This window comes from Falco peregrinus, chromosome 6 (assembly GCF_023634155.1).
Source record: "Falco peregrinus isolate bFalPer1 chromosome 6, bFalPer1.pri, whole genome shotgun sequence".
Lineage (NCBI taxonomy): Eukaryota > Metazoa > Chordata > Aves > Falconiformes > Falconidae > Falco > Falco peregrinus.
The window spans coordinates 63222245-63238030 of record NC_073726.1 but is presented as its reverse complement, the minus strand read 5'-3'; the positions used below and the strand labels follow the sequence as shown (position 1 = coordinate 63238030).

Genomic DNA, 15786 nt, shown 5'->3' with positions numbered 1-15786 from the left:
ATTTCACAGTCTTCTCAAATTTTGAGAAAGTCCCTTATTATGAAATGCTGCTTTGAAACTTGGACCACAAAAATTTTCTTTTATATGCTGTCAAGGTAATAATGAAATAGAAATTAAAAAGATTATGGCAGTAATTCCGTGGGATTGAAAACTCCTCCATGTTGTTGTTTTTCATCTGAAAGGAAAAGATGGCAGTTTTTTTCTTTTGAAATGCAAAAGAATTCAGTTATTCTACCCCTGGAATATGTTTCTTTTGATCTTTTATGATTAATCTCTAGAAGATGACTCTGGCTAAAATGCTTCTAAATAAAAAACTTGTAGGTTTGGAGAAAATGTACGGTAATGGGGTTTTGAGAACTCCTGCGATGCTTTCATAAGTGACAGTATTTCGACAAAAGCTAAGGTTCTGTGTTCTGGTCAATAGTACAAAATTTTCCAACTCTTTATGGAATGCCAGCCCTATCCGGGGCAAAGTCCTTCTAACTGGTTGCCTGCCTGGGAGAGCACTCAGGAAGGTCTGCTGGAAGAAGGAGGCAAAGGTCTTTGCACCTCCCCTTAACAAGAAGGAAATGGGAAGACCACAACATGCGGGAATATCTCCATGTATTCCCATTCTCTCTTAGTCTGAGCGAGAAAATTGTTTTTTTGCTTCGCTACTTAACTAGTCCTCCTGAAAACATCTGAAGCTGCTTTTCATTAAGCAAAAAGGAAGAAAGAACCCAGAGAGAATTGCTTCCTAAGCTCTTGTAGTAGCAGTGAAGGATTTCAGGAGGTGATGAAGGTGGGCATGTTCGTATGCAAATCACATGAAATTAGGGAGATGCTGGCAACAGGACTGACTGTGCAGCAATGACATATGTGGAGGTCAGAGAACTGTGGAGAGTCAAAGATCACAGAAATTTAAAGAAGCATGTGGGATAGTGAACAGCATCACTTTGGAAGCCAGGAGGGTAGGTTAATCACAGAGAGGGGAACGAGTGTATGTGAGGAATGAGATTTCTTGACCCAAAGGCCAAAATCCTGCGTAACCACAGGAGAAACATGAAGGGTGCTTGGCTAAATAATGAATGAATACTTGGAGAAGGAGACCAGATAAACTTGTGAGATATGCCCTTGATCAGAGCAGAAATTGGTCCCATGTGATTTCTGCCAGGTTTCTGGAACAGTCAGGGCAGAAACTGCTGACAGATGTCCTTGCTCTTCAGCTCTCTACAGGCAACTCTTTACAATCCCCAGACCTTTGTGAACCACTTTCAAGGCCATTTCTGGCACTGTCCAGAATCCATGAGAGGTACTAAGGGTGAGGGTAAAAGTATCTGCTGAGCACAGGAAAGGGACTGGACCAAAAGACTGAAAGACCACTTCAGAGTTAATTGTTGGGTGGGTTTTGGTGGGCTTTTTTTTATTATTTTGCATGTTAGAGCACAAGTAAGGGTTAGACTTGGAGAGGCTTCTCTTTATTTTCTGTGTGTTCTCAAGGACAGTTAGCTGTCCTCAAGTTAGCTGAGGACCCAGCAAGCCCAATTTGTAAGCTCCTTAATAGTTCCAGAGAATTCTCAGACAGACCAGGAGAAACAATTTCACTGTATTAAGTACCTGGTGTAATTCTCCCCTTTTTCAGCCTGGACTCTGTGTTCCTCACGCTGGTAAACTCTGCTGCTTCTGGTCCAAGTCTTGTGATTGCCTCTAAGGAAAGGCTGGTTGAAGCCCAGACATATGGTAGGGAGTGGGCAGAGAGCACAGCAGACAGCAATGGCTCCAAGGTCTCACAAGGTAGCATGTAGTTGACATATTACACTTAAGTATGGAGAAGGAGTTCATTTTGGCTGATGTTGGCTAGCTACCACAGGTGTAATCAAGCCACAGAGAAGTAAGAAAGGCAGAGTGAAGAGGTATAAGCAAAGCAGCCCAATGATTTTGGTGCCACCTCTGTAGGACTAAATGAAACCAGCAGCATGTGTTTGTGATCTAGTAGGAGACTAGGCTAATAACAGCATTATTGACCCCATTCCTGGACTGAACTTTGGTTTGAGGGGGGTACCAAGTGTCAGGTTCTGCTTGTCAGAAATTCTAAAGCAAGGGCTCAAGAAATGCTTCGTTGGGAGTCCATCAAAGTTCTGTGTGTTGCCCTCAGAGCTTACATATGTACCTGTCTCCTTCACAGAGCGAAAGCATGAGCCTCTATGGCCAAACTTGCCTTGTCCACTGGAGAGAGTTGCTCTTTGAAACATCCTGATGGTTCTAAGTCGAGTCAAACCTTTGATATAAGGCAGAGTTGGAGGTTTTAAAGTTGGAGAGGTGCAAATATATCAGGGAAAAAAAAAAAAAAAAAAAAAAAAGGCAGTCAGTTGTGCATAAAAGGTTTGAGACTATCCCTAAGACTACCTGTCAGTGAAAAAATGAAATAAACTTGGCCCTTTTTAAGGTGCACTACAGGCCTGCACTGTGAGGATAGACGGGGCATTTTAGCCAAATACTTTAACAAGAGCAGTGCTTGGGAACACTACTTTAACAGTGTAGATGTGACCAAAGGGGAATTCATGGTGACTGCCAGAATCACAGGGCTTTCTAAAGGAGTGATTTTCTAGAGGGGAACAGCATATTACTGTGACAAAATACTTGTACTGCCTTATCCAACTGTCTTAGCTCACAATCTATGCATGTAAGAGACAAAAATAGGAGATGTTAGAAATAATGTAAAGTGTCTAGCATATGACAAAAAAAGATCATAATGATCATGGGAAATGAAAGTGAGATATGACTTTATCTGATTATGAAATTACACAGTGGAAGGAGGGTTACACTACTAACCTACTATGTTCAGTGGGCTGTTAATGATGGACAGATTAAGAGGATGGAAAAACTTAAGAGGCATGGCTGTAAATCTGGTTCAGGAGGAACACTGAAGATCAGCTAAATGTCACAGAGTCCTGATCTGTCTGGAGTTTTTGGGGATAAGTCGGAGCTGGACTGTGCACAGGTCCAGCAGCCTTGCAGACAAATAAAGATGTTCAGGTCGTCACGGGTATGACAGGACCAAAATGTCACTCTTGACTCTCTTGCAAGTGACCAACAAAGGGAGGGCTTGCAGTTCTGGTTACCTCTCACCTCTGCTGCCAGAGTTGCCTGAACATGCTTGCAAAATTATATTGTGCCCCAATAAGGCTACAGCAACTGTCTACCTTCCTAGTGCTACTTTGGTACCAGCTGGTCTCTGCTTTTTGTACCCACTCATCCTTGCCCCCTGCTTCTCTAAGAAAGACACTAGTGCTGCATATAAAGTAACTGTGTGTTCAAAATAAGAAACCATAGCCTTTTTTAATATGTTCTTTAGGAAGATGAATTATCCATAAAAAGACAAGCACATTTATTTTAAATAAAATGTCTGCCAAGGTGACATTTGCCAGTTTCTGGTACGATGGGGTTATTTTTGAGTGTGGAACTTTTCTCCCAGAAATGTAGAACTTTGGATTATTTTTTTGAGAAACAAGAGTCAGATATTGAACAGATACTCCAGAATGTAGAAGTCTTCTTAAAGCCTGGTTTGGATGATGGAGTAAGAATGGACAACATGGGCTCTTCTAAAAAGTATGCCCTAAATCAAAAGCGAGGAATTAGAATTTCCATTCACATTGAAGAATTCCTTCCTATAAGTCCAGTCTTTCAGCAGGGTCTGGACAGGCTCATCCTTGCAGACTCTTTCAGATGTACTCTGATAGTAGAAAGAATAGAATGAGGAATTGGTCCTTTAATACAACAGGACACAGTTTACAAGGCCAGCTACAATTTCACATGTCCAAGGTAGGTAGGTAAAGGCCAAATAAATACCTGGAATAATTACTCAGCAGGGAGGGTTTTGCAGGGAGTGGGGGGAAAATAATTCTGGCAGTAGTCTCAGATAAGGAAGATGTGGGCAACCAAGCCATGATTCTTTCAAGCATCAGATTATTGCTTTGCAGAATGTTCACAGTAAATCACTCCTTCCATCAATGCATATAGGGATATTAAGGGTTATAAAATTCATTTAAGAATTAAGAAAGTAGCTCAAAATGAGGCTCCAACAGTAGTCTGAAATGATTAAATGAGCCAGACCAAAGTCTTAAGACTGGGAAAATAAGAATTAGGAGAAAGAATTGAGGTGAACGGACAGTATTTAAAAGCACAGATTCTAGAAGACCTGTGATGAAAATTAAACTCGGGAAATATTTCATACTTCAAGAACACAGAATTACAGATCCTGCTAAGGTAAGATAGATTTGAGTCTTTGGTAGGACATTATTGCTTGGAATTATCTTTTCTCACCTCCCTTAAGATTCTGTGTTTGAGTGAGTTATTCCTAGCACTTATTTGGAATCTAAGGTCTGGAAATTCTTCTTTGCTAAAGAGATTTTTCTGGGGAAAAAATTTGCTATGTTGCTATCTTAGTTTAATTTTTTAATGTTCTGCCTGTCATTGTGATGTTTAAATACCATATGCAAAATAAAAAAAAAAATCAAGGCAAACAGATGACATGGAACTAGTGAATATACCTGAAAAATGATGCTTTTATGTAAGCAAAACTCTATTTTAAAGAAAGCAATATAATAATTAAAACAAGAATGAAAATAATACATCTGTAATTTCACTATTTTTCATGTCGAAGACTTAAAACATTTTAGACATTGGACAGATATGTAGGAAAATACAGTCTTTATTTTACACTGTGATATCTGTGAATGGTTTTTCTCACGAGTAACTTATTTCAATGTGTAAGACCCCAGTTCTGCAAACACTTCAGTATGCAGCTTAGACCATTTTGTTTAGGAGGGGCACCAACCTAAATGAGTTGCGTATTTATGGTCAAATTTCCAAAAAGGGATACAAAAGTTAAAGCTACTCACATATATAATAGGTTCAGTGTAAGTGCTCAAATATGGACAGATATTTATGAGTAAGAATTTTCAGAAGAGTGTTATTAGATCTGAATCTTATTTTAGATTCTGGTCCAGTTTATTACTTTCTGTCCAGAACTAAATGCATGTTTTAGATCTTAGGTCCAAATCTTGCAAATACTTAATGCATGTTCAATTTCACTGTATCTGAAAAAGTTTTAATGTACGTTAATATTAGCAGGATAAGGTTCTCTAGGAAAGGGTGAAAACCTGACTTTCTCATTGAATTCCCATTGGTATCAGCAGAGTCAAGATTTGCACTGGTATCCATGATATATGAGCTTTCATAAACCATAAGGAATACACATATGTTTTTAAATTTTCTTTTTGGACTTCCAGACCACTTTCTTATAATCTTGTATTCTGTTTCAGACTTTGCTTTTTTGGCATATTTCTACTCTAAAACCAAGATGCAAAAAGTTTATAGAAAGTAATAACTATCTGATTTGTTCTCTGAATGAACATAATAATGGGTCAGTAATCAGAGAAAGAGTACTGTGCTTCGTGTTGTGTAAAGGGGATACATCTGTGCATTTTAGCTGACACATCCCTAACAGATACCCAGATTGCTAATAGCCACAGCTGATTGCAATGCTAGGTCTGAATAAAGAAAATTAAGACGGGCTACCTCAAGATATGCTGGGAAGATGGAATTTCTAGGAGGGTTGCCATGGTTAAATTTGTGATTTTGCTCTAACCTCAGTAATGAAGGAGTTATAACTTCATGACATCTTGAAATGTAGAATTATGGAAAAATTCAGGAAATGGGCTTCTTGCTCAAAGTACAGCCAGCTCTGAGATCAGACCAGGTTGCTCAGAGCTTTATCCAGTCTGGTCTTCAAAACCTCCAACCTCCCTAGGTAACCTGGTCCATTCCTTCACTGTCCTGATATGGAACACTTCTGTGATGAAGTAGGAACTGCTGAGCAGAGTTTACGTGCCTTCTTGGAGCATGCAAGGGAGCAAGAGCAAATGGCTTTTGCACATGAAAGTTTCAAGAACCAGGGTGAGAAGCTTCCCTGGAAGAATACAGAGGAAAGAGAGGTGAGTCTCGATCTGTTTCTGTGCATCCTGTTTCTATGGGTGATCAGAGCTTGGATGTGGAGCAGCTGTAGGGTGCAATGGACGTGATTATTCTCTGCTGGGATGTGATTATTCTCTGCTGTGGTATATCTGCTTTCTTCAAAATAGTGTTTTGTGATACTAACAGTACCTGGAGAGTCAATTTTGAAATAGTGCAATTGAAATATCAAATAATTAACAGAAAGGTTAGTGGTTACTTAGTATCAAAACTGCAAAGCTATTCTTATGCAGCAAAGATAATAGGCAAAAATCATGCTAACGTAGTAAGGTTAAATGGACATCACTCAGGTTTTAAAATAGTGGAAAAGAAATTTGAATGCAATTCTGATAACCAGCAGGTGTTTAGCAGATCTACTGAATAGGACATAAATAGTCTTAAAAATGTGTCATTTAATGGTGAGCAATGTACTAAGGATGTAATCAACAACAATACAGATCCAAGTTTTCTGCCAAAACTCATGTGCAGAACAAACAATCCTTTCAGTGACTTGTGGAAGAAAGTAAAAGTGTTAGTAGAACTAGAATGCACTGAATGGAGTTAGATGCTAGCTGACTGAAGTGATGGTATGGCCACCATACACGTGCATAGAATGAGGCAAAGATATCAAGGTATCTCTTAGCCTTTGAGAATAGATGTGAAGGCCAAATCTAGATTTTATTATTACTACTATTTTATTTTTTAATGTTTCGGGTTTTTTTCTCCAGCCTATGGTTTTGGCATTGTGAGTTAGTCTTCTCCTTGGGCAGATAAATTCAAGTGTTTTCACTGCAGGGTTCCATTGACACATAAGATGTACCAAAATCTCTTGGACTGGAAATAATGATTGATGATGTGCTTACTTGAGACAGAAATTATTAAGTGTTATAAAAATCTATGGAATGTATGCCAAGCAAAAAAAGCTTTACATTGAGTGAGAACTAATATCCGATTGGGATGAGTAAGGCTGGTTGTTTAGGAAACCTACTATGATTTGTGTGTCATGATAAAGGAGTTTGACTGAATATAAGTAAGGTAATTGAACAAGTGGAAAGACTTCAAAAGAAAAAGGCCACCCTGAGATTCACAGAATCACTACAGTTTCTAAGCAAACCTATTCCCTGATTTATCAAAAATATTCCAATGAGTGTATTGCTAGTGGGTAATAGCAAATGCTGCTGTGATTACAAGGGGAAAGGCTTGGGAAAATACCACAGAGGACCTGAAACTAATGTTTCTTAGTTTAACAAAACCCCAATTTGATATAAGTTTGTGTGAATTAGAGTGCCGTTCTGAAAGAGGACAATCTGGGGGCATATCCTTTCAACACACAGATTGAGCCGCAACAGAACTATATTCAGATTGGGAAATACAACTGCTGGTTATTGGATTGACTTATGAGTGGTTTCATGAATATGTTTGTAAATCACTCGAGGTAAAAACAAGCCATATACCACAGGAATCTATATCATAGAAACCACTGTACAAATAGCCCTTTTACCCTCGGAAAGTGTCCATGAAATTGAAAAAAACCTTTAATTTGAAATCCTGGCTTGAAAAGGGCATGATTAGAATACCCATGATTAGGAGAGGAAACAAGAAGTGGTCTATGAGGGCTCTTTTCAGGGAGATCCTTTGCAAAAATCTGTGCTTAGAAAAGGTGTTGGATGTGTAATGGAACATGGTGATATGGGGAAGGTGTCACTAGGTAGTATCAAAATGTCTCTGCGCTGACTGTTGGAAAAGTGCTAACAGAATTTTAAATAATCTTCTGCTTCTTAAGTCTCACAATGTGCAGCTTGCTTTACTCCAAGGACCTGAGCACATTATCAAGGTTTAAGCATTAACATGTTTCTAAGAAACAGAATGCTGGAAAACAAACAAGTTGAAACAATAGGAAGATCATGCTCACTTTTGTCTGAATTTGATTCATTATTTTTATGGGCTATGTTTTAATGAAAAAGGTCTTGTTTAAATTTAAATTGCTGTATGTTACATTTCATAAAGCAACCATTTATAAATTTGTAGTATAACCCTCCTTCCCCCACGTACAGGATTCCAGATGAATTAATAACCAATTGTGTTCAGCAGTCCATAAATTTCTACTCTTTTTCAGCCAACCTCTTATGAACATTTGCATGGGTTAGCAGAAATAGTTTGGTTATGAGAATATATTCTGGAGAGTTTAATAAATTTATTCACATGGAGCATTATTGCAAAACATATCCTACATCTCACTGTACAAAGATGATGTTAGAGACTTAGGGGAAGAAGAACAAAAGTTTCTGTGCCAGAATGTAATGGGTTTCTTGAACTGAAGGTGGTTAGCCGTGGTTAGCCAAAAGAACTATACATCAAGAATGACGAATAGGGCAGAAAACTTACTCCAAGAATGTACAATAGTTACCGTTAGTGTGTCTGAGAATATTTCAAGCAAAGCAATGGGACTTCTGCTAGGGAATAAGTTGATGTTCTTAACAATGCCCTTTCTTATAAGTACTCATGATGGTGAATGCTCTCAGAAGAGAACATCAGGAGTCACTGGCTTTCTGTTTCTTGAGAACAAATGTAAAGAAGCCAATGCAGCCATTAGAAACGGAAAGCCACAGGAACAGTAAGTATGAACCTCCAGCAGTGCTTCCACTTTGAGTTGGTCAGGCAGATTCATGAGCTTCAGAATGCATAGTGACACTGTGATGGTAAACATGGAAGATCAGAGGTGAATTTTGCTAATAGAGATCCAAAAGGCATCAGTACAGTCTGCTTACGGGTGTGGGGAATTCTGAGAGTTTACCCTGTCTTCTCTTCTATAGCTATTGATTTGTGGTTTACTAATTGCTTGAATTAATCTGTGTTAGTTGTTGGTTTTGGTCGAAACATTTGCTTCTCTTATCTAATTTTCTGAGATTAAAAATATCTGGAGGGTAAGGAGGTATAATTTAGCTACTAAATCCTGTGGTTGGGTCTTTTATGACCCAACCCATATCCGATGGTTAATGCCAGGAAATACCAGCACTCCTTTGTGTTACATTACAATGTGTAACATGCTGAATGAATATTGTCTTTCATTAAATGAAACAATCTTTCAGCAGCTCTTCAAATAAGTCATATCATCAGTAATATTTTGTTCCACAGTAAAGGCAGAGATGCTCACTTTGCAGTTCAGAATCATCGTCCAGCTTCTAAGCCATAATAGTAGGGCTTTTTTAATGGGTAATCTGTTTTGCTCCAATATTACTGGTGCCCACTGGCAGAGGACTACTGGTGTCACATAACCCTAAGGAGTTGTTCGTAGTCCCTCTGGCACATCACACACCTTTTCAATGAAGCAATGTATGTATTTGGAAAAAAACCAACCACTTTTAACTCTTCAGTGGTGTTCTGCCTGTGCTGCTTCTTAGATTCAAACAACTTTGCCTAGAATTATTTTAAAATATTTTTCCAGATATATTAGGACAAAATTATGCTTATATCATATTCCTGTATTATTGATCAGTATTCTTAATATTATGAGACAGCCGTAGTCTTTTCCAATAAACTTGTTCTTTAGAGTGTATCTAAGCGATCTACTGCAGAACTTTCCTTCTTTCTGAGTGTACATACGTTCATCTGTGTTGAAAGCCTTTAATATATATATATTAAAGTGTATATAATATACTTTAAAGTGTAAACCTGACATTATAGTAAAGAACAGTAGCAATTGTATATCTAGAAAATCAGAAAGTACTTTCTGTTTGTAAATAAAAATGACAGAAGCAGTTTCTCCTTTGCAGATATGGGAAAGAAAAGTAAAATCTGGTCCTGACGGATTCAGAAAGTGTAGTATTTTACCTTTATCAATGGTGTAGCAGTATTTGTAACAACTGTAATGGTGAAAACAGTGTCTTTAACAGGGACAATAAACTTTCTGAGGGAAGGTTGATTTAGTTTTCAGATAAATGGGAAAACGATGTACTCTATCACTAAACTAAATTGTGGCATGCTACAGCAACACAGATTTCAGCCTTCAGTCATCAATGGAAATTTTCTTATCTCAGTTAAGAAATAAAGGTAAGCTAAACCATATTTATTTGTCTGCCAATTCTGAGATGTTTAGGAAAAAAATGGAAATTCTGCATGCAGTCTGAGATGAACATTATAAGTTATTTTGGGAGCTAGTGAGATAAACCTGACTGTATTTTGTAAGTACTACTGCATCAGGTCAGACAAAATCTATCTGTCCCAGTCTTCTTTCCCCAGCAGATGACACGTACTTAGGGGAAGCATATAAAAAGGTAGTTCACAGACAGATACTTCCACTGGTATAACTCCCTGAGACAGAAGCTTACAAGCCCAGACACTGCTTCTCTGTATTTAATGGCATTTGATTTATTTGCCTTTTATATATCAAAACACTTCATGAGCCCATGTATGCAATTATTTTTTGTAAATCCTGCAGCAAGGAGTTCCATAGTTAAATTGCACCTTATTAATTACTGTACTTATATTCATTTACTTCATTTGGTTACTTAACACTATTTTGATGACCCCCCTGGGGTGCTTGTTTTTTTATTTTTTTTTAATTATGAACAGTGACATTCATGACTTTATGGAATGCCTTACATATATTTAGCTTTCATTTTGTGTCTTTTTTATTTGTGTCTTTTTTTTTTCTTTTTTTTTCTTTTTTTTAAGGCCGAAGAGCTCTAGGCTGCTTTCTCCTTAAACATAGGCTACCCCAAACTTCTGATCCATCTTGTCATCTTTTTTTTGTACTGTTTCTAGTTTTGGCATATTCTCTTTGAGAAGCCACCAGAACTATACTCTCATGGTGGCTTCATGGTGTTTTCTGTTTCGTTTTTTTGACAGCAGATGCTTAGGGAAGTACATTAGAGAAAGTTATCATGAAGAACTGCCCTATTCCCCCAGTAACTAGAGTTTAGCTGGTAGCAGAATAGCTCTTTTGTCAGTTAGAAATGTCTACTGCAAAGACTAACTGCAATTCTCTTATCTGATTTACTGTGTGGGCCTGCATTTTTTCAGAGCAAAAATGGTTGGGTGTAGAAAGGAGGAAAAGATCAGGAACTCCTTAATTTAGAGGAAGGAAGCAGTGTGAAACTCTGGCCTAAAAAGCAAAAATGCAGTCTGGATTAGAATTGTAGAAGTTGATACTATTAATATCTATCTCTCTCTTTTTTTTCTTTCTTCCTTTCTTCTTTCTTCCTTTCTTCTTTCTTCCTTTCTTCTTTCTTCCTTTCTTCTTTCTTCCTTTCTTCTTTCTTCCTTTCTTCTTTCTTCCTTTCTTCTTTCTTCCTTTCTTCTTTCTTCCTTTCTTCTTTCTTCCTTTCTTCTTTCTTCCTTTCTTCTTTCTTTTTTTTTTAATAGCTACTTGGGGCTGGAGGGGGGAGGTTCAGTGGTTGAACCCAAAATAAATAAGTACTTGCGGTCAGCCCAAAATCAAATTTTTGTGTGAATTGAAATAAAGTCATTGCCAGTAGAAATGTTCAAACCCATATGGAGCAAATGCAGTTTCTAGGGTCTGATCTCTACAGGAGAGGCTCTCAACAAATATTCACCTTTTGCACCATATGCTTTCATGACCCATTATAACCCCACATCCTGTTGCTGTGAATAGGAATAAAGGCTTTGCTATACGTGTTTTCATTTTTTCCTGTTTCTGAAAGAAATGAGATGTTGTTTAACAGCAAATCTAATTTGGATGTGATTACTACTGTTGAGAGAATAAGTGCTGGCTGGCTGGGTAGGAAGCCAAGAAAGGTTTCTAGCCACAAGCAAAGAAAACAACAAGATGGGACTCAGGAACTCCATTCCCTTGCCAAAAAGGTAACACCAAGTTTGAGGGACGATCTCTCTTGCAGGCATAGAGAAAAGACATTTGCATAATGGGTACAGGAGTATGCCACTGATGAATTACAGTCCCAAAAGTCCTGTAAGCAAGTGGGAAGAGGTCATAAGCATATGGCATTTGTAATGAAAAGACAGACAGGAAAGGCACAGGACTGTTGTTATTTCTTTAAGCTTTTGTTTACCTGCAAAAGAATCAGGGGCTTGTAATTCCTTTCTGAGGGAGAAGATTCAGATGCTTTGCTCCATTCACTAGGACAGTCTTGGCTGTCATTGGTCTGGAGTAACTGGGAAAAAGGGCCTCCCCCACCCCCACTGGTACTGCAACTGTATCTAACTCTGAGCAAAAATATCCTAGGATGAGAAAAGTAAGTAACCATACAGTAACTATGTGGTTGGGGGGAAGAGAATGAGGAAATCAGGGTATAGGTTTACCTCCTCACCCCTGCATCCTGGTGATAGAGGACCACATGTGTAAACTAGCAGACTCTAAGCCAGCAAGCTATAACATTTTAGGCACTGATAAGTAAAATATTTAACTCCACCCTGAAATTCCTCTGATTGCACACAGACCCCAGATTCCCAGGTTCCTTAGAAATTTTCTTTGGCAAAAATTTTAATGGCAGTGGAGAACAAGTGCAAGACAAAGTGAATGTAATGGAAGACTGCCAAAAATTAGTGTCCAGCATATGCAGTCAATACGTTGTATAACCTCCATGATTCCAAAAGTTATGTTTCACTTTAGATACAACGGGCTTGCTCTGAGTCAGTTATAATCTCTTCTGCATTGCTTACGCCTCCATTGCATGCTTGTATCGCTACAGTGGCAAACTACAGTTTGTGCTAAGCCAAAAGCTAACTGTTGCTTTACGTGCCTGGAGTAGTAGCATGACAGAAAAATATCCCTCAGTTAAGTTGAAATAGAGGATGTTCAGTAGCTCACTGTGGGACTGTGTTACTTATAAAATAGCAGGCATTACTTACAACAAAAAATGTGATTGCCTGTGCGCATCCATTAACTTATAAAGGTTATGAAGAACTTGCGATTGAAATTATTTAAATAGTTCAGTTGGAAATACTTTTCCTTTAGAAGATTCAGCCAGAAGTGAAAAATGGATGTATTTTTAAATTTAAATTAAAAAAAAACCAAACAAAAAACCACTAAAAAATCCCCTACAGAAAGCAAATATCCTTGCAAAAAGTTGTTTTTTTGGTTTTTGTTTTTTCTTGCCAAATTCCCAACTTTCTATCACATAGTTCCAACAAAAATTTTTCAGACAGCCCTAAGAACAAAAAAGATCAAATGAAATCTGTGAAGTGGTCTTAAAACTGAAAGGAGGAGTAAAATCCTACAAAGAAAGAAATTTTAAGCTGTTTGGACCACAAAGGAATATTTGAGGAGTGTACTAAGACTTGTCTGTGTCTTGTTAATTTGCCCTGAAACTGCTAAAGAGCTAATGAAGCAAAAGTTCAACTTGAATAGTTTAATCTAGAGCTGACTGAAAAAATACTTGGAGTAAAACATTTCCATATAAAATGGCTTTTTTCCAAAACCAGAACTTTCAGGAAAAGCTTTCAGTTTCTTTTAAATTCCTATACTTTTATTAGAACCAAATATTTTGCTCTTCTATTCCTCTTTTTTTTGGTTTCTGGTGGGGGTTTTTGTTTGGTTTTTTTTCCTCCCTACACTCTACTTTCTTTTGCCAATGAATGCAATGTAAAGACTGATGTCTAGAGACTCTTCACTCCCAAAATTTTCTGAAAGTTTTTCTTGTTGCTGTGGTTGTTCTTCATTTGTGATCTTCCAAAACATTCAACTCTGGAAATGTTGAAGAGTAACAAAAGGGTGAAAAAATGTGTATTTATTTGTAACCCTGCAACTTTTTCAAAGTAAAGAAAGCTTTGAAAAGTTGCAGGATACCAGATTTTCTGCTGAATAAAATCAGTTGTGTTCACAGGAAAATAGAAATTTAATTTAAAATTTGACAAAACCCTCATACTTCAAACCATATATGAAATAGCAGTATCAATATCTTCTGTAAATTTATTTTTTTTTCCAGAGCCATAGTTTTCAGTGTCAGAAAGGACTGTCAGATTATCCAGTCTTCCTGTAGATTGTAGGCCATAAGATGTCACCGGTTATTCCTGTTTGAGCTTAGTAACTGTGCCCAATTAACATGGTACTTCTGGGATTGCTAATTGGCCTCCATCTTGTTCATAAACATTCTGAGGTTGGCAGGTGCTGTTGGCAACCATTTGACTTGCCTAATAATCTTGCCATTGGCCAGCAAAGACTGGAGAGGTATAGGCATGCTACATATTTCCCTCAAATCTTACAATGCATCCACAGTAATGGCCAAATTTCAGTATAGACGTGCCTGGGCTCCTTCAGAAACAGTTAGCTTTGATAACAGGATTTGTGGCCTCAAAACAGACCCAAGGACCTGGAGAAATGCTTAGGCATTTGGTCGGCACCGAACTCCAGCCTACTGCAGATGAACTCCTGCCTAAGACATCTCAGCTCTTTCTGTACTTACTGTTCTTACTGCTGAACAGAGATTTCTTTAGGTACAAGCCTAAATATTTTACTGACTCTAAACCTTAGTTAATGTAAAATATCAGTCAGAGGATTAATTGAGATTCTGAGAAAACAATAAAATGGGATAATCTACGGACTGAATGCAGATGAACATGGATGCTAATAGCAAGGTCACACTGATTGAGACATCCGAAGCAGACCCCCAAAGAGGGCGAGTAAATTACCACTGGAGCTTCCTGAGTGGAAGTAGGTGTCAGGCTGTGAATGTGCCAGGATCTCACTGAAATCTCACTACAAATTTCAAGCTTTGCCAAGTTTTCCAACCTGCCAGTTGGCAAGCAACAACTGCAGGACACCATTGCTATGGTCACACCATGATGAAACCCACTGACTTTGGTGGAAGCATTCTCCTCTGTTTCCCTTGGCTGTGAAAGACTTTGGTGTTCACCATTACTGTTGATTTTATTAGAGAATGGATAGCGGAAAGCCTGAGAGAAGAGTCAAGAAGCACCGAGACAAGACAATGGAATGGGGATATGATTATGAAATTGACAAGAAAGGGTCTTGTGGTATCCTGAATTTTAAGGAATAGGTGCAGGAAAAGTATGTCAAGAGAAGGCAGCAAGTAACTGTGAGACTAGGAAGAAGTCCAAGAATGATACTAGACTTTAAACAATATGTGATCAAGATTAAAAGTTAAAGGAAGAAAACAATTCAAAGGAGCAAGAGAATCAAACAGAAGAGCTTTTTGTAGTTGTGAGGAAGGAGGAAAAACATGTAGGAGAGGAGAATTTAAAGTAGAGAAACATAACATAGGAAAGCGAAGTAATGATTTGAGAAATGTGTGTCAAATTTGATTCAGAAATAATAGCTTTGAGTAGGTGTGAAGGGAAGAAAAAAGATCACAGAGGAAGCATCAGGGGATACAGAAAACACGTGGGGATGAAAAAAAAAGTCAGGAGCTTAGAGAAATATAACAAAGAATTGTGAGGAGGAATATTTTGGGGTAAAAGGAAAGCTAATGCTGGCATGCAAAGGAGCCATTCTTCCCCTCACACACACCCCCCTTATTTCTTCTCTGCTGTTTGTTTATATCCCACTGAGGGCAGTGGGATCTTTCTATCTCTATCAATGCTGTTGAACCTCTAGCTTTACTAGTTTGATAGCCATACCTATCACTGGAAGATTTGATATGCAGAAACTAGAAGAATATGACTGAACACACTGTCAACCACATGTGCTTAGCTAACAGCACAGGAATCAAGCCTAGACTGACTCTAGCAAATTAAGCAATGCCAGGGAATGTTCCTGAGAGTTGAAGACCACTTTTCTCTATTAAATTGTTAGCATGGATGCTGGCAACACTCTGACCCAGGTCAGATAGCACTCTCCTAGACAATTCCCAAGTATGG

General features: G+C 38.1%; 1 long non-coding RNA gene across 1 annotated transcript in view; it reads left to right on the top strand.

The window, feature by feature from the left end:
- LOC114011612 (uncharacterized) overlaps nucleotides 1-15786 on the top strand; it is a 58544-nt gene that overhangs the window by 347 nt on the left and 42411 nt on the right. Inside the window, exon 2 of the long non-coding RNA XR_003553591.2 lies at nucleotides 5792-5975. This is a non-coding gene — a long non-coding RNA (uncharacterized LOC114011612). The remainder of the gene's footprint in view (nucleotides 1-5791; nucleotides 5976-15786) is intronic.